Source organism: Triticum aestivum, chromosome 7A, assembly GCF_018294505.1.
Source record: "Triticum aestivum cultivar Chinese Spring chromosome 7A, IWGSC CS RefSeq v2.1, whole genome shotgun sequence".
NCBI lineage: Eukaryota > Viridiplantae > Streptophyta > Magnoliopsida > Poales > Poaceae > Triticum > Triticum aestivum.
In genome coordinates, this window is record NC_057812.1 from 141,416,604 (window position 1) to 141,435,352 (window position 18,749).

General features: G+C 41.2%; 1 long non-coding RNA gene across 1 annotated transcript; it reads left to right on the forward strand.

Moving 5' to 3' along the window:
• The first annotated feature begins 16,331 nt into the window (after positions 1 to 16,331).
• LOC123151674 (uncharacterized) lies at positions 16,332 to 16,867 on the forward strand. Its single transcript, XR_006475760.1, has 2 exons — positions 16,332 to 16,523; positions 16,608 to 16,867. It is a non-coding gene; the product is annotated as an uncharacterized lncRNA (long non-coding RNA).
• Positions 16,868 to 18,749: the final 1,882 nt, after the last annotated feature.

Here is an 18,749-nt window from a genome sequence, read left to right on the forward strand (position 1 = left end):
CTGAGAATGGAATCACCTCCATCCATGCGCACGTGATTCGTGTAGTATTTGTATAATCAGCCCGTATATCTATTTCTCAGCACCGCTCCAGTGTAGTATAGGCCTTCAGTGTAGTATAGGCCTAATATATCCACGGTCGATAAGTGAGTAAGCCCCACTTCACAATAGGTAAACGTTTGTGTGCGGCGCGCCGGCCGAACTTTCGGCCGGTCATGCCGCTGTACTCGTGCACATACATAATAAGCAGAGGCCCATCATACGTCACGTCCTTATCTCCACTAACTCCAGCGGACCATCACCGCTTTCCCTCGTCCACACAAAGCCCGCAACTCGTCCTCTCCGCTCGCACATCGCCTACCCTCAGCTCTTGCTCTCCGCTCGCGCAACTCTGCCTCGTGCCATCGGATCCTAACTCTGGCGAGACCCACTACCACCTGAGAGTTCCCACTGCTGCTATTTCTCCCTCTCTGGCCAGCTTTCCCCCTTATTACTCCATAGCTACGCTGGTGTCCTTCTAGCTCCCTGACGCCCCCTCTCGTCCCAGGGATGGACCACGGACGGCGGACGGTGGAGCTGCAACCGGCCACGCCGGGAGCTACAACCGACGATGGGTTGAGCTGCATCTGACGGCGCCGCACCGACGGGCGAGCTACAACCGGCTGCTACCAGAGCATCAACCGCTGGTGGCGGAGGTGCATTCGACGTTTGGACAAGCTTCATCGAGCAGGCGGAGCTGCAATCGACGCTTGGGCAAGCTGCATCGAGCAGGCGGAGCTGGAACCTGCTGGGGTCGCCCGTGTTGGAACCAGTATGGTGGCAAGCTGGAACGGGCGTCCCATTTTGCTGGAACCGGAGTAAAGTGTTCCTGGAACCTGCTGTTCGATTTGCTACAATCAAATTTATTGGAGTTTGTTGTTTGTGGTATTTTTGCTGGAACCAAAATAATTTTTTGCTGGAACCGCTTTTTTGTTTTGCTACAATCGAATTTGCTAGAGTTTTGCTATTTGTGGGTCTTTGCTGGAACCAGTGTTCTTTTTGGCTGGAACCAGCCATTTTTTTGCTTCAACTGACCACCATAGTTTTTTTTGTTTTGCTAGAAGCCGGCGGTGCTAGGTGACGATGGTGGCGAGCCGGAGCCGAGGACACGAGGATGTTGCAACCATGGCGACCATGTGCTGGAACCGGCTGGTGTCAGAGCTACATCCACGGTCGTGCTGCAATCCCGGCGGTCACGAGCAAGGGACTTTGCCAGTGCTCGTCGGCCACGGCCCCGACAGTAGGGCAAAGACTACTTTTGAGATTTGGAAGCGTCGAGCCGGGGATGGCACTGGTCTCTCTTCCCTTTTCTTTTTTTTCGCTGCTTTTGTTTTTTGCTGTGAGGTGGTCGAAGATACCGCATTGTATGGTTTAAAAAAGCCTAATCGTGTGGTGGCGTGTGGACCGGCTCCAATTTGGGCCGGTGCGCCGACGCCTATCATCGCCCTTCACAATAACTACACTAATCCATGATATTGATTAGAGAAGTTTGGTTCATGACTAACTTTGCCATAACTAACCTTAGGTAAAGTGTGGCTGCCATAAAAAGTGTGGCTAACAAAATAGTCACCACAAGTGTGGTAGGATTTGACAAAAAAATAAGCCTATGACTTATGAGTCATATAACTAAAAAAGTGTGGCAATAAACCAAACACATGTCTAAAATATTGTGGCATGACTAAGGTAAGGCGTGGCAACCTTAGGCTGAGAACCAAACAACCCCAACTTTGCCACAACTAATTTTAGGCAAAGTGTGGCTGCCATAAAAAGTGTGGCTAACAAAATGGCCATCACAAGTATGACAAAATTGGGCAAAAAAATAAGTATATAACTTGTGGGCTATATAACTAAAAAAGTGTGGCAAGTCACAAATATGGCAATAAACTAAATACATGCCTGAGGTATTATAGCATGACTAAGGTTAGACGTGGCAGCCTAAGGCTGAGAACCAAACAGCCTCTAATCTCTCATTTACGTGCACCACCTCATGCATTTTCTCCCCATTCAGGGCTCTTTTGATTCAAAGGAATTGCATAGGATTTTTGGAGGATTTAAACCCTTAGAAAATTTTCCTGTGATGCTCGTTTGATTCGTAGGATTGACATCCTTAGGAATTTTTCCATATGATCCATTTGTACTACATTTTGGAGGAAAATTTTCATTCACTCAAACCTCTTTGTAGAATTTCTTTGTTTTTCCTATGCTATCAAACATTCTTTCAAATCTTGTAGGATACTATGAGACATGTCATCCTATTCCTTTATTTTTCCTATTCCTTCATTTTGACAATCCTGTGAATCAAAGAGGCCCTCATTGTATCCATCCCGCAGCTCGTCCCTCACTCAGCTAGTTTCTCTAGTCCATGCTCACGGAGATCTAAGAGTTCCTCTTCCCAAAAATGGAGTTGTGGAGTTGTGGAATTGTAGCTATCCTGGAGTCCATCTCTCTCTCTCTCTCGTAGCTGGCGGTGGACATTGCAAGCTCATGTTCTGTATTAGGATGCCAACCAACGTAGGAAAGATAACGAACATCTAACCTTCCCTCGTGGGTAGAGCTTGATGTCATGGCCAGTTTTTTCCTCTCAATGTCAGGTTGAAGATGAACAATATTGGGCGACATATATGACATTTTCACCTGGCACACCTCAACCTGTATTCATTTATTAAGGGCAGGTCGTGAAGTGTTAACTACCCCCTCCGTTTCTAAATATAAGTCTTTTAGAGATTTTCACCCGCAAAAAAAGTCTTTTAGAGATTTTAACATGGACTATATATAGATATATATAGACATATTTTAGAGTGTAGATTCACACTTTGCTTCGTATGTAGTCCGCATTGAAATCTCTAAAAAAACTTATATTTAGGAACGAAGGGAGTATATAGAAAGCATGCACCCTGTCCATAATCACACCAGCTCTCTCCACCTAGCATTGTTCAATTGACAAAGTGGGGTATTTCAGTTTCTTCACTTGTTTCAAGTATTGGTTTAGAACTGAAATCCTTACATTTATCAATTTCTTACAAAAAAATTAATTAACACCATTCTTCGTAGTTAACTCGAACCATGAAAAAGGTAGAATTTGAATTTTAATATGTAACATTAATAAAAAAACATTTCATCTATTAATAGAAGATCATGCAAAATTCTACATAAAGGTTAAAATATTTTTAGATGGCTTATAGAGAACGATGTTTCTTTTCACCGCTTCGGTTTTGATCTCAGCTTCACAAGCATACATGTTAACCAAAAATTACAATTCCCATTTTAAAAAAATTAGAGACATCAAAATCAACTCCACATATATTTCTGATTGAACTTACGATATGAAAATATATGTGAGCTGCATTTAATTATCTAAATATATGGGAGCAAGCTTGTCATGGTCACAGCAAAATTCGTGTGCTTAGTCGATGTTCTATGTATTAATACTATATTAATATATGTAGTAGTAATATATTAATTGGTAAATTAGGACTAATCATCATACAAGCGTGTTTAATCATTGTGCCAGTTATTAGCTCTGTAATATTTGGGGCTAATTAGCATATGAGTCTTACTCTATACACTAAACCATCTAGTTCGTTATGAATCAGTCGCTATGAGCCTAGTCATAGTGGGAGTAACTTAGCTAGTAACATAGCGCACTCCAAGAAAATTGTGCTTACGTGGCAAGTAGTTAATTAAAAGTGGTAACATAATATGTTACTATAACATAGCGGTTCTCAAGACAAGATGAGTCTACAAGTTAATAAATGAAGTCATCTATGTCACTACTAGTATGTTACTTTGCACTATGAAGGTAGTAATTTAGACTAGTGTCATATGCATGCGAAATTGCATTGGAGCTCTCTGATAACCCACAAGTATAGGGGATCACAATAGTTTTCGAGGATAGAGTATTCAACTCAAATTTATTGATTCGACACAAGGGGAGCCAAAGAATATTCTCAAGTATTAGCAGCTGAGTTGTCAATTCAACCACACCTGGAAACTTAATATCTGTAGCAAGGTATTTAGTAGCAAAGTAATATGATAGTATTGGTAACGATAGCAAAAGTAACGGTAGCAAAAGTAATATTTTTGGTGTTTTGTAATGATTGTAAAAATAGCAACGGGAAAGTAAATGAGCGAAGAACAATATATGGAAAGCTCGTAGGCAATGAATCAGTGATGGAGAATTATGCCGGATGCGGTTCATCATGTAACAGTCATAACCTATGGTGACACAGAACTAGCTCCAGTTCATCAATGTAATGTAGGCATGTATTCCGAATATAGTCATACGTGCTTATGGAAAAGAACTTGCATGACATCTTTTGTCCTACCCTCCCGTGGTAGCGGGGGCCTATTGGAAACTAAGGGATATTAAGACCTCCTTTTAATAGAGTACCGGACCAAAGCATTAACACATAGTGAATACATGAACTCCTCAAACTACGGTCATCACCGATAAGTATCCTGATTATTGTCACTTCGGGGTTAACGGATCATAACACATAATAGGTGACTATAGACTTGCAAGATAGGATCAAGAACTCTCATATATTGATGAAAATATAATAGGTTCAGATCTGAAATCATGGCACTCGGGCCCTAGTGACAAGCATTAAGCATAGCAAAGTCATAGCAATATCAATCTCAGAACATAGTGGATACTAGGGATCAAACCCTAATAAAACTAACTCGATTACATGATAAATCTCATCCAACCCATCACCGTCCAGCAAGCCTACGATGAAATTACTCACACACGGCGGTGATCATCATGAAATTGGTGATGGAGGAAGGTTGATGATGACGATGGCGATGGATTCCCCTCTCCGGAGCCCTGAACGGACTCCAGATCAGCCCTCCCGAGAGAGTTTAGGGCTTGGCGGCGGTTCCGTATCGTAAAACGCGATGAATCCTTCTCTCTGGTTTTTTCTCCCCGAAAGTGAATACATGGAGTCAGGGTTGAGGTCGGTGGAGCGTCAGGGGACCCACGAGGCAGGGGGCGCGCCAAGGGGGTAGGGCGCGCCCCCCACCCTCGTGGACAGGTGGCGGCCCCCTAACGTGGATCTTCCTTCCAATATTTTTTATATATTCCAAAATAATTCTCCGTTGATTTTCAGGTCATTCCGAGAACTTTTATTTCTGCACAAAAATAACACCATGGCAATTCTGCTGAAAACAACGTCAGTCCGGGTTAGTTCCATTCAAATCATGCAAGTTAGAGTCCAAAACAAGGGCAAAAGTGTTTGGAAAAGTAGATACGATGGAGATGTATCAACTCCCCCAAGCTTAAACCTTTGCTTGTCCGCAAGCAATTCAGTTGATAAACTGAAAGTGATAAAGAAAAACTTTTACAAACTCTGTTTGCTCTTGTTGTTGTAAATATGTAAAGCCAACATTCAAGTTTTCAGCGAAGATTATGAACTAACCATATTCACAATAACATTTAGGTCTCATGTCTACTCATATCAATGGAATAATCAACTAGAGAGCAATAATAATAAATCTTGGATGACAACACTTTATCAACTGCCCCAAGCTTAAACCTTTGCTTGTCCTCAAGCAATTCAGTTGATAAACTGAAAGTGATAAAAAAACTTTTACAAACTCTATTTGCTTTTGTTGTTGTAAATATGTAAAGCCACCATTCAAGTTGTAAGCAAAGATTATGAACTAACCATATTCATAATAACATTTAGGTCTCATGTTTACTCATATCAATGGCATAATCAACTAGCGAGCAATAATAATAAATTCCGGATGACAACACTTTCTCAAAACAATCATGATATGATATAATAAGATGGTATCTCGCTAGCCCTTTCTGAGACCGCAAAATATAAATGCAGAGCACCTTTAAAGATCAAGGACTAACTAGACATTGTAATTCATCATAAAAGAGATCCAGTCAAGTCATACTCAATGTAAACTAATAGTAATGGATGCAAATGACAGTGGTGCTCTCCAACTGGTGCTTTTTAATAAGAGGATGATGACTCAACATAAAAGTAAATAGATAGGCCCTTCGCAGAGGGAAGCAGGGATTTGTAGAGGTGCCAGAGCTCGATTTTGAAATAGATATGAATAATATTTTGAGCAGCATACTTTCATTGTCAACATAACATCTGAGAGATTGCGATATCTTCCATGCTACACACATTATAGGCGGTTCCCAAACAGAATGGTAAAGTTTATACCCCCCTCCACCAACAAGCATCAATCCATGGCTTGCTCGAAACAATGAGTGCCTCCAACTAACAACAGTCCCGGGAGAGTTTTGTTTGCAATTATTTTGATTTGATTTGCATAAATCATGGGACTGGGCATCGCGGTGACGAGTCATTTTCTCGTGAATGAGGAGCGGAGTCCACTCCTCTTGAGAATAACCCGCCTAACATAGAAGATACGGACAGCCCTAGTTGATACATGAGCTATTCGAGCATATAAAACAGGATATTTATTTGAAGATTTAGAGTTTGGCACGTACAAATTTACTTGGAACGGCAGGTAGATACTGTATATAGGTAGGTATGGTGGACTCATATGGAATAACTTTGGGGTTTATGGACTTGGATGCACAAGCAGTATTCCCGCTTAGTACAGGTGAAGGCTAGCAAAAGATTGGGAAGCGGCCAGCTAGAGAGCGACAACAGTTATGAACATGCATTAAAATTAATCAATACCAAATGCAAGCATGAGTAGGATATAATGCACCATGAACATAAATATCATAGAGGCTATGTTGATTTTGTTTCAATTACATGCGTGAACATGTGCCGAGTCAAGCCACTCGAATCGTTCAAAAGAGGATACCACCCTATCATACCACATCACAACCATTTTAATAGCATGTTGGCACGCAAGATAAACCATTATAAGCTCCTAGCTAATTAAGCATGGCATAAGCAACTATAATCTTTAATTGTCATTGCAAATATGTTTATTCATAATAGGCTGAATCAGGAATGATGAACTAATTATATTTACAAAAACAAGAGAGGTCGAGTTTATACCAACTTTTCTCATCTCAATAAGTTCATCATATAATCATCATTATTGCCTTTCACTTGCACGACCGAATAGTGTGGGTAATAATAATAGTGCACGTGCATTGGACTAAGTTGGAATCTGCAAGCATTCAATTCAAGAGAGAAGACGAGATAATATGGGCTCTTTGTTAGATCAACAATAATGCATATTAGAGCCACTTTAAAATTTTAATTATGGTCTTCTCCTCTCGACCCCCAAAGAAAAAGAAATAAAACTATTTACACGGGAAAACTCTCAACAAGCAAAAGAAGAACGAGAAATATTTTTGGATTTTCTTTTTAGTTACTACTACAAGCATGAAAAGTAAACTAATTAAAAGCTACAACTAATTTTTTTTGTTTTTCTTAAGGTTTATCAAACACACAAGAAGAAAGTATAAAAAGGAAAATAAACTAGCATGGATGATACAGTGAAAAAGTATGAGCACCGACAACTAGCATGAGTGTGTGAACATAAATGTAATGTCGGTGAGAAATACGTACTCCCCCAAGCTTAGGCTTTTGGGCCTAAGTTGGTCTATGGCCACGGCTGGCCTGGCGGATATCCATAGTAATAGTTGGGGTCGTACTGTGAAGAAGTCTCAGATTGCCACTGGCTGGCAATCATCTCTGGATCCCACTAGTAATCAGATTGTCGTGGAGGATAAAATTGTGGTTCCGACTCTGGCTCTGTAGCTGATGTAGGGTTCCGGTAGGCGTGAATGGCCTCCAACGGAACAAGGTACTTGCCTGCAGATAAACCAAACAAGGAAGAAGCAGGCAAGGTAATAGTCTCAGGGTGATTTTTACCAAATATTAATTTGTACTTAAGCGCCTTTTCTCTATTCTTAACAATAAAATCATGTGCTACCATACTCTTATAATCTAGATAAACAGGAGGTAGCAATTTTTCTTCTTTCTCATAATGCCTAATAGGTATGTTAAAATATGCAGCGAGGTGCGAGGCGAAGATGTGTCCAAGGACATGGCCCTTAGTACGGTTAAGATTTAACAACTTTGCAACAATAGCGCCCAAACTAAATGTGCCATCACGAAATAAGGCATGGCACAAAATAACAATATCAGGGGCACTCGGGTTTCCACACTTTCCGCGCCCAATTAAGCATCTACTAGCAAATATAGCAAAGTAGCATAAAACAGGAAAGTGTATGCTAGTAATTCGTGCGTCGGAAACCTTCCTCGTTTCCCCTACAACAATGGTATCAACAAACCCATCCACATTGTCACGATGTGGTTCCTCTACACTACCCTCAAAAGGGATCAAACAAACCCGACAAAAATCACGAAGTGACATCTCCTTATGCTCATCATATAAATAAAATTCCACCGTAGGTAGTGAGCTCCTAGCATGAAAATGAAAGTTTTGCACAAAGATATTGGTGAGTAAGAGATATTGTTCGCGTTGGTCATGGAGGAAGGCGGTGAGGCCTGCATTCTCAGCCAATTCATAGAAATCATCATAAATCCCGGCTGCTCTCAAGAAATCATCACAAGGCCATTCACATGGCCGAACTTCTGCGGTGCGAGGGAGATTATATTTGGGCCTCTTATCCTCCTCACTTTGCTTATCCTTCGAGCTTCGACTCGATGAGCCCCTCAAAAATCTCTTCATATTTTTCTGAAAATTTATGAAATTTTTAGTAACTTCAAAATAAAAGTGAACCAAACTCAACAAGATTGATAACAACTACTCCTACAAGTGCCTAGAGGCAATATCATGCATCAAAACTACTTTTGACCACATAAATCTGACATGCAAGCTCAAGAAGAGGGTCACCTAAGCAGCAAAGATTTGCAATGAATAAAGCACTAGAACAAAAACTAATTGGACCATTGGAGGAGTCACATACCAAAGAACAATTCCCCAAAGCAGTTTTGTGAGAGGTGCTTTGAGCAAGGAGATCGAAAATGGCAGCAATATCAGCTTGGACTCGAGTTTGAGCTGGCTAGTGATGTTTGTGGGAGGAAGAAGGAGTGTGTGGTAGCTGGAATAAGTGGAGGAGAGCCACTATGGGCCCACGAGGCAGGGGGCGCGCCCTCCACCCTCGTGGCTAGGTGCTTGCTCCCCCTGTTGTGTTTTTAGTGCCAGATATTCTCAAATATTCCAGAAAAAATCATATTTAAATTTCAGGGCATTTGGAGAACTTTATTTTCAGGGTATTTTTTATTGCTTGGATAATTCAGAAAACAGACAGAAATTACTATTTTTTGCTTTATTTAATATAAATAACAAAAAGTAAAAAGTGGGTACATAGAGTTGTATTTTCTAAATTCATCCATCTCATGCTCATCAAAAGGAACCCACTAATAAGGTTGATCAGGTCTTGTTAACAAACTCATTCCGAATAACATGGAACCAAAGAATTTTCGAATAACACTAGGTTACCTCAACGGGGATATGCACACCCCCAACAATAAGAATATCATATTTCTTCTTGATAGTAGGAAGAAGAAATTCAAAACCTCCAAAAATAATCGATGGGATTTTCCCAATAGAATTGATACCGTGGACTTGAGGTTGTTTCCTCGGAAAGTGTACCGTATGCTCATTACCATTAACATGAAAAGTGACATTGCCTTTGGTGCAATCAATAACAGCCCCTGCAGTATTCAAAAAGGGTCTTCCAAGAATAATAGACATACTATCGTCCTCGGGAATATCAAGAATAACAAAGTCCGTTAAAATAGTGACGTTTGCAACCACAACAGGCACATCCTCACAAATACCGACAGGTATAACAGTTGATTTGTCAGCCATTTGCAAAGATATTTCAGTAGGTGTCTACTTATTCAAATCAAGTCTACGATATAAAGAGAGAGGCATAACACTAACACCAGCTCCAAGATCACATAAAGCAGTTTTAACATAGTTTCTTTTAATGGAGCATGATATAGTTGGTACTCCGGGATCTCCTAGTTTCTTAGGTATTCCACCCTTAAAAGTATAATTAGCAAGCATGGTGAAAATTTTAGCTTCTAGTATCTTTCTTTTATTTGTAACAATTTCTTTCATACACTTAGCATAAGGATTCATTTTGAGCATATCGGTTAATCGCATACACAAAAAGATAGGTCTAATCATTTCAGCAAAGCGCTCAAAATCCTCATCATCCTTTTTCTTGGATTGTTTAGGAGGAAAGGGCATGGGTTTCTGAACCCATGGTTCTCTTTCCTTACCGTGCTTCCTAGCAACAAAGTATCTCCTATCATAACGCTGATTCTTTGATTGTGGGTTATCAAGATCAATAGCAGGTTCAGTTTCTACATCATTATCATTGCTAGGTTGAGCATCAACATGAACATCATCATTAACATTATCACTAGGTTCATGTTCATTACCAGATTGTGTTTCAGCATCAGAAATAGAAATATCATTGGGATTCTCAGGTGTGTCTACAACAGGTTCACTAGAAGCATGCAAAGTCCTATCTTTTTCTTTTTCTTTCTCTTAGAAGGATTAGGTGCATCAATATTATTTCTCTGAGAATCTTTCTCAATTCTCTTAGGATTGCCCTTAGGATACAAAGGTTCCTGAGTCATTTTACCACCTCTAGTCATAAATCTAACAATATTATCATTTTTCTTACTATTTAATTCATTGAGCAAATCATTCTGAGCTTTAAGTACTTGTTCTACTTGAGTGGTAACCATAGAAGCATGTTTACTAATAAGTTTAAGTTTACCTTTAACATTAGCCATATAATCACTCAAATTTTCAATTATATAAGCATTGCGTTTTAATTCTCTATCAAAATAAGCATTGAAGTTTTCTTGCTTAACCATATATTTATCAAACTCATCCAAACATTGGCTAGCAAACTTAGTAGGAGGGATTTCAGCTTTATCATATCTATAGAGAGAATTTACCTTTACTACCTGTGTCGGGTTATCAAGACCATGTATTTCTTCAACAGGCGGCAAATTAAGACCATGTATTTCTTCAATAGGAGGTAAATTCTTAACATCTTCAGCTTTAATACCTTTTTCCTTCATAGATTTCTTTGTCTCTTGCATATCTTTAGGACTGAGAAATAGAACACCCCTTTTCTTCGGAGTTGGCTTAGGAGTTGGTTCAGGAATTAGATCAGGAAGTGTCCAATTATTTTCATTAGTCAACATATTATTCAATAGAATTTCAGCTTCATCTGGTGTCCTTTCCCTGAAAACACAACCAACACAACTATCCAGGTGGTCTCTGAAAGCATCAGTTAGTCCATTATAAAAGATATCAAGTATTTCATTTTTCTTAAGAGGATGATCAGGCAAAGCATTAAGTAATTAGAGAAGCCCTCCCCCCAAGCTTGTGGGAGACTCTCTTCTTCAATTTGCACAAAATTATATATTTTCCTTAAGGCAACTTGTTTCTTATGAGCGGGGAAATATTTAGCAGAGAAGTAATAAATCATATCCTCGGGACTACCCACACAACCAGGATCAAGAGAATTAAACCATATCTTAGCATCACCCTTTAATGAGAATGGAAATAATTTAAGGATATAATAGTAGTGAGTTGTCTCATCATTAGTGAACAGGGTGGCTATATCATTTAATTTAGTAAGATGTGCCACAACAGTTTCAGATTCATAGCCATAGAAAGGATCAGATTCAACCAAAGTAATTATATCGGGGTCGACAGAGAATTCATAATCCTTATCAGTAACAAAGATAGGTGAAGTAGTATAAGCGGATCATATTTCATTCTAGCATTCAATGTTTTTTGTTTCAGCTTAGCTAATAATTTCTTAAGATCACTCCTATCATTGCAAGCAAGAAAGTCTCTAGCAGTTTCTTCATCCATAACATAACCCCCAGGAACAACAGGCAATTCATATCTAGGGGGAGAATCTTCATCATCACTTTCATCAATATTATCAGCTTCAGTAATTTCATTCTCTCTCGCCCTAGAAAGTTGTTCATCAAGAAATTTACCAAGAGGCACAGTAGTATCAAGCATAGAAGTAGTTTCATCATAAGTATCATGCATAGCAGAAGTGGCATCATCAATAACATGCGACATATCAGAATTAATAGCAGAAGCAGATTTAGGTGTCGCAAGCTTACTCAAAACAGAAGGTGAATCAAGTGCAGAGCTAGATGGCAGTTCCTTACCTCCCCTCGTAGTTGATGGATAAATCTTGGTTCTTGGATTTTTCAAGTTCTTCATAATGATAAGCAGATATAAATTCCAAGTGACTCAAAGAATAGAGATATGCTCCCCGGCAACGGCGCCAGAAAATAGTCTTGATAACCCACAAGTATAGGGGATCGCAACCGTTTTCGAGGGTAGAGTATTCAACCCAAATTTATTGATTCAACACAAGGGGAGCCAAAGAATATTCTCAAGTATTAGCAGCTGAATTGTCAATTCAACCACACCTGTAAACTTAATATCTGCAGCAAGGTATTTAGTAGCAAAGTAATATGATACCAGTGGTAACGATAATAAAAGTAACAGTAGCAAAAGTAATATTTTTGGTGTTTTGTAATGATTGTAACAATAGCAACGGAAAATTAAATGAGCTAAGAACAATATATGGAAAGCTCGTAGGCAATGGATCGGTGATGGAGAATTATGCCGGATGCGGTTCATCATGTAACAGTCATAACCTAGGGTGACACAGAACTAGCTCTAGTTTATCAATGTAATGTAGGCATGTATTCTGAATATAGTCATACGTGCTTATGGAAAAAACTTGCATGACATATTTTGTCCTACCCTCCCGTGGCAGAGGGGTCCTATTGGAAACTAAGGGATATTAAGACCTCCTTTTAATAGAGTACCGGACCAAAGCATTAACACATAGTGAATACATGAACTCCTCAAACTACGGTCATCACCGGTAAGTATCCCTATTATTGTCACTTCGGGGTTAACGGATCATAACACATAATATGTGACTATAGACTTGCAAGATAGGATCAAGAACTCTCGTATATTGATGAAAACATAATAGGTTCAGATCTGAAATCATGGCACTCGGGCCCTAGTGACAAGCATTAAGCATAGCAAAGTCAATCTTCAAACATAGTGGATACTAGGGATCAAACCCTAACAAAACTAACTAGATTACATGATAAATCTCATCCAACCCATCACTGTCCAGCAAGTCTACGATGGAATTACTCACACACGGCGGTGAGCATCATGAAAATGGTGATGGAGGAAGGTTGATGATGACGATGGCGACGGATTCCCCTCTTTGGAGCCCCGAACGGACTCCAGATCAGCCCTCCCGAGAGAGTTTAGGGCTTGGCGGTGGCTCCGTATTGTAAAACGCGATGAATCCTTCTCTCTGATTTTTTCTCCCCGAAAGTGAATATATGGAGTCAGGGTTGAGGTCGTGGAGCGTCAGGGGGCCCACGAGGCAGGGGGCATGCCCAGGGGGGTAGGGCGCGCCCCCACCCTCGTGGACAGGTGGTGGCCCCCCTGACGTGGATCTTCCTTCCAGTATTTTTTATATATTCCAAAATAATTCTCCGTTAATTTTCAGGTCATTCTGAGAACTTTTATTTTTGCACAAAAATAACACCATGGCAACTCTGCTGAAAACAGCGTAAGTCCGGGTTAGTTCCATTCAAATCATGCAAGTTAGAGTCCAAAACAAGGGCAAAAGTGTTTGGAAAAGTAGATACGACGGAGACGTATCACTCTCGACGACTACACCCATTGTAATCCCTCCCATCAACTAGCATTGGGATTCCCACTCACTTTGCTTCGTATTCACACCTTTTCACTTCTAGTAATCCATTTTCACTGCTTGGTATATCATATAAACAGTGCACGTGTTTTCTGTCTCGGTCCAGACAAATGGATGTCCTCCTGAAGCCGGTCTCACCTGCCAACTTCCAACCATCCATATGTAGTTAATGCACGCGCTACACTCTTCCTCCCAACGGCACAATGGTCACTACAACGGTCATCTTCCTCCTCTGAATAGCTACATATCATACCATCACGATACTTTCTTATCTTCAAGCTTGCTCTCTCACCTTGTTCCTTGCTGGTAGATGGTTCTCATAGCCATGTCAAGCTCAAGCGCTCCCATGTCAAACTCTAGCGTGCTCCTTGTTTCTCTGGAGGAGCAGCCACCACTTCCCCTCATGGTTTTCCCTTTCTGCAACAATGGAATGATTCGGTTCTGTGGTGGGTCTCCCGCACTACAAACAATCTAGGCAAACACTTTTACAAGTGCGAGCACGGGTGGGTATGTTCTAATATCTTCATAATTTTTTAGTACTATCCAATTCTTCTGCAAGATTTGTTCTTCGTGTTCTCTCCTCTTTTTTGTAGTTGCGCAAGTGCACCTTTTGGAAATGGGAGGAAAACTACATCAACGTCATATGTGCCAAGTGGCCAAGGTTGTTCATCACCGCTTCCCGCGAAGATAGGAAATTCCACCGCATCATCATCGCTCTTCTCTCAATGAATCTACTCGCCCTGCTGTTCGTATGTTGCAAGGTGGCCTGAAGCCGCCGGTAACTTCAAGACACATGTTTGTGCTTCAAGTTCCACCCACATAATAATGAAGAATTATGTTCAGCGGTAGTGTCTGTAACCAGTTGTCCTTCAGAGGCAATCTTTGTTTTTATATTATCCCCCCCTCTAATTAGATGTTCCAATCATTTTTCACAATTTGTAATGCATTGTTATATTCGTAATCAGATGCGTGTTTTAATTAATTTTTAGTACGTAAATTTTCCATTATGTTTTCCGTTCACAAGCATCTCGTCAAATCCAGACTTGCACCGTCCTTACTGTTCATTTGTACGGGGCAACTAATGCTCAGTAACTCCTCTGAATATCTTTGCACATGCCCTTCATGTACACCCATGCATGCAAGTAAACAAGGTCAAGTCCTCCATGCAAAAAAGCCCGCCTCATCTGTCTTAAAGGACACTGTACACCCTTCACCAGTGGCGGCGCCACGGTAGGGGCCAGCATGGTCGGCCGCCCCGGGTAGCCAAAATTACGTATACAAAAAAATACGGTTCGTTTTAGTACATGGGCCAATACATGTGGGGATTTGCACGGGAGGCACAAAGGCCCAGTTGTAGTCCACGGCCTAAAACAAGTTAGCACGGCCACACCCAATCCTTCGACCACGTCTCCTTTCCAGAATATCCCCAATCGAGCGAAGCAGTAGCGAGAGTAACCTAGCCGTCTTCGCCTCGCTGCCACAGAGCTCTGCCTTGCCGGACCGTCGGCTTGTCGCCGAAGAGCTCTGCCTCGCCGGGCCACCGACCGCGGGCACCTGATCCACATCCGCCGTTCGCTGGTCCACGCATGGGCGAACGGAAAGAAGCAGCGGTGCCGGGCGTGGCCTATGAGGGAGGAGGCAGCGGCGACAGTGGATCAAGCTCATGCAAACGCGCAGCTGCTGTTTGCAAAATCAGCAAACGCAGCCAGCAGGTAAATAGTCCAATCCATTCTTTGCTACTGAATCTCAAGCTCCCGTTCCTTCAATTTCTAGCAAATTATTGAACATGTTCAGTACTTGACATGGTGATTTTGTAATGTATAGGGAATCTTTAAAAAGATGAAGCCAATTGCTACTTATTTTGCAACTCCACCATCTAATGAATCTCAAGCTCATGTTCATGTTCATGTTCCTGAACCTGATGCAAACATTTTATATAATGAGGGCTCTCATGATAACACTTTGCAAACTTCTATTCTAGGATTTAGTCCAACTCACATTGAACCTGATCCTGGACTCCGGAAACAAATTGGAGATTATCCTACTCCAGAAATCAGAGATGCGGTGAGGAGGGAGTATTTGAAGAAAGGTCCATGTCAGCCGTATGGGCATGATTTTCCTCGCAACACTACAGATAAAAGGGTATTAAGAGAGGAGTGGTTTGACTAGTTGAAATATTCAATGAGGTTCTTGATAGAAACATAGCTAAGATGAATAACCGGTTCAGCGAAACTTCAACAAGGTTATTGATATGCATTGCTAGTCTAGATCCTAGAGACTCATTTAGCAGATTTAATCATGAGAACCTACTTGAGCTTGCATCTATCTACTCAGTCGAGTTTGATCCAGAAGAACAATATCATTTGGATGGTCAACTCAAGATATACATTGATATGATGAAAAGGTCTGATGTTTTTTGCAGTTGTGGCAGTCTTTGCTAATCTTGCTCTCAAGTTGGTTGAAACTAAGGAACATTTACACTTTCCTTTGGTTTACCGACTCATCACACTTGCTTTGACTTTGCCAGTAGCGACGACATCTGTTGAAAGAGTGTTCTCAGCCATGAATATCATTAAGACAGATTTGAGAAATAAGATATCTGATGATTGGTTGAATGATCTGATGATATGCTATGTAGAGCGAGATATATTTGCTGGAGTTGATGACAAGAAGATCATAGAACATTTTCACAGCTTGAGAGACCGTAGAGGCCATCTACCAAACCCTCCCCGTATACTTACGACTTAGGGTAAATACTTTTGTTATCTGTTTGAAACTATTTGCTTACTTGTTCCAATACATGTATTGATATCAGCTTGTTGACCTGTTGTAGGTATCTATTAATCATGGAGTTGGACATTTTGGGCCATGGAATGCATTATTCAAGCAGCGGGAGTCCAAGTTAGTAGTTATGCGTGACGTTTATGTTATATTTTGTGATTTTAGGTGGTTACAACCTAGTTCTTGAAAATCTTGAACTGTCCTGAATCATTGGTCATGTAAATTTTCGAATGCATCTAGCTTCATATTTGAATTTTATGAGATTTGGTTCAGCGGACTTGCATTCGTCAATCAAATTTTTTATTCCTTCAATGTTTCGCCCCGGCTAAGTTCAATTCCTGGATCCGCCACTGCCCTTCACTACACGCTTACACAAACTCCAGACCCACACGCTTCCCATCTCGCATTATAAACACCGCCACGGTGCACATCCAAGCACAAAGTCCAATCCAAGCAGCCACAAATCGGGGCAGCCATAGTGTAGACAACTCGAACTATTGGAACAACATGATCTAGCCAGAGTTCTTACATATTCAACAATGTTTAAATGAAACAATAAGATTTGGAGTCCTTGATTTCGACCCAGGGTCTCCATCTAGCCTGTTAAAAATCGAAACAACTTACATGCAATCGATGTAGTTTACAGGAAGGAAAAGCCGATCTGCTAAATGGATCATCTCTTTCCGCCAAAAAAAGTACAACTGCTTTAGATTTTGTCTAACAATCGGACGCACACGAGTATTACCCAACTCAAATCCTCTTCTTCTCTGCAATTTTTGCTTGGAATATAATCAGTAGTACCAGAGGAAAGGAAGCCTGTTCTCCAGATCTGGCAATGGAGTGCTTGCAGACTAGGAGAAGACTCCACAGGTATGTGATGATGGATTCATTTAATTCTCGCCGGACAAACTGAACGTCCCCACATAGATAGAATAAATGACCCAGAACATGTACTACCATTTCGTCATACGCAGGCGGTGGCGTATTCACAGCTGTAATGATTTCCACCAAAGTGGCTCGGATCCCGATAGAGCAGGCGGTCGACCGTGATTTCATAGGTCTGTGTCGCCGAGTGCTCCAAATCCACCTCCCATATGCTTGACACTAGTATAAGTTACTCCCCACTATGACCAATCTGAATAAAGCTTTTTGTATCAGCATTCCGTTGATTCATCTGCCTATTGATGAGTGGCACATTAATACATAGGCTTGGTCACCTAATCGCAAGTGCCTAAAAAGAAGGCTGCAATGCAAGGAGACGAACATGTTGGATATATGTCAGCGCGTGCGTATATCCAAGAAAGTAAAACGCAGGACCAGTATCGAGATGCTATAACATGTGTATCAACATTTCTGTTGGGGCCATCTCTTGTTATTCTGCTCTCCACAGGGACACAACTCACAGAAGAGCTACAGTGCAATTATGACAGATATGAGAACTATAAATACCGACCCAACACCCGCAAGGGACGTTGCTACCAGACAGCTAGTATCCATACGGGAATTAAAAGAGACATGGGCCATGCGTGTCAGGTATAACGTTACGTATTTACTCTGGCCTGCCCTGTATTTTGCAGTGGCCTATATTAAATAGCAATCGTGATGCATATGCGGGCGTGCGAGATTTCGGCATCGCGTGCCACCATGTCCTAAAAATTCGCGTCCGAAAATATCTCCTTATCTACGGCCCATGAGGCCTTCTTTTTGTTACGTTCTTGTTTTCTTTTGGTGAGAATCAAAAAATACTCAGTTCTTTTTCTAATCTACACTATTATTAAACAATCAAACAACATTTTTCTTACATGCACCATACAATTAGTTCCACAACCCCGCGTGAATCAATCAACACCACACAATTAGGGCCATAGTTCTCAATCTAACAGCCATCATTAATCTAATACTACCTTTTTGGTGTGCACTTAGCAATTACCAATGACTGACCGTTCAGGTGAGCAAAATACGGAACTCCGCAGCCCGCGGCCCCTACAACCACGCAAGAAAAAAAGAGAAATTGTTCGTTGGGCACAAAACACACCAGGCTGCCTTGTTGACGGATGTGAGCGGACGCCGCAAGCACCGCACGGATGAGCCGCCACCAATGTTCCTTTGACGCACGCGAGAGCAGTCCGCCACCCCCACCGCTCTAGTAGGTCGTCGCCCCCACCGCTCCTCCTCTGCTGGATGCGAACGCGGG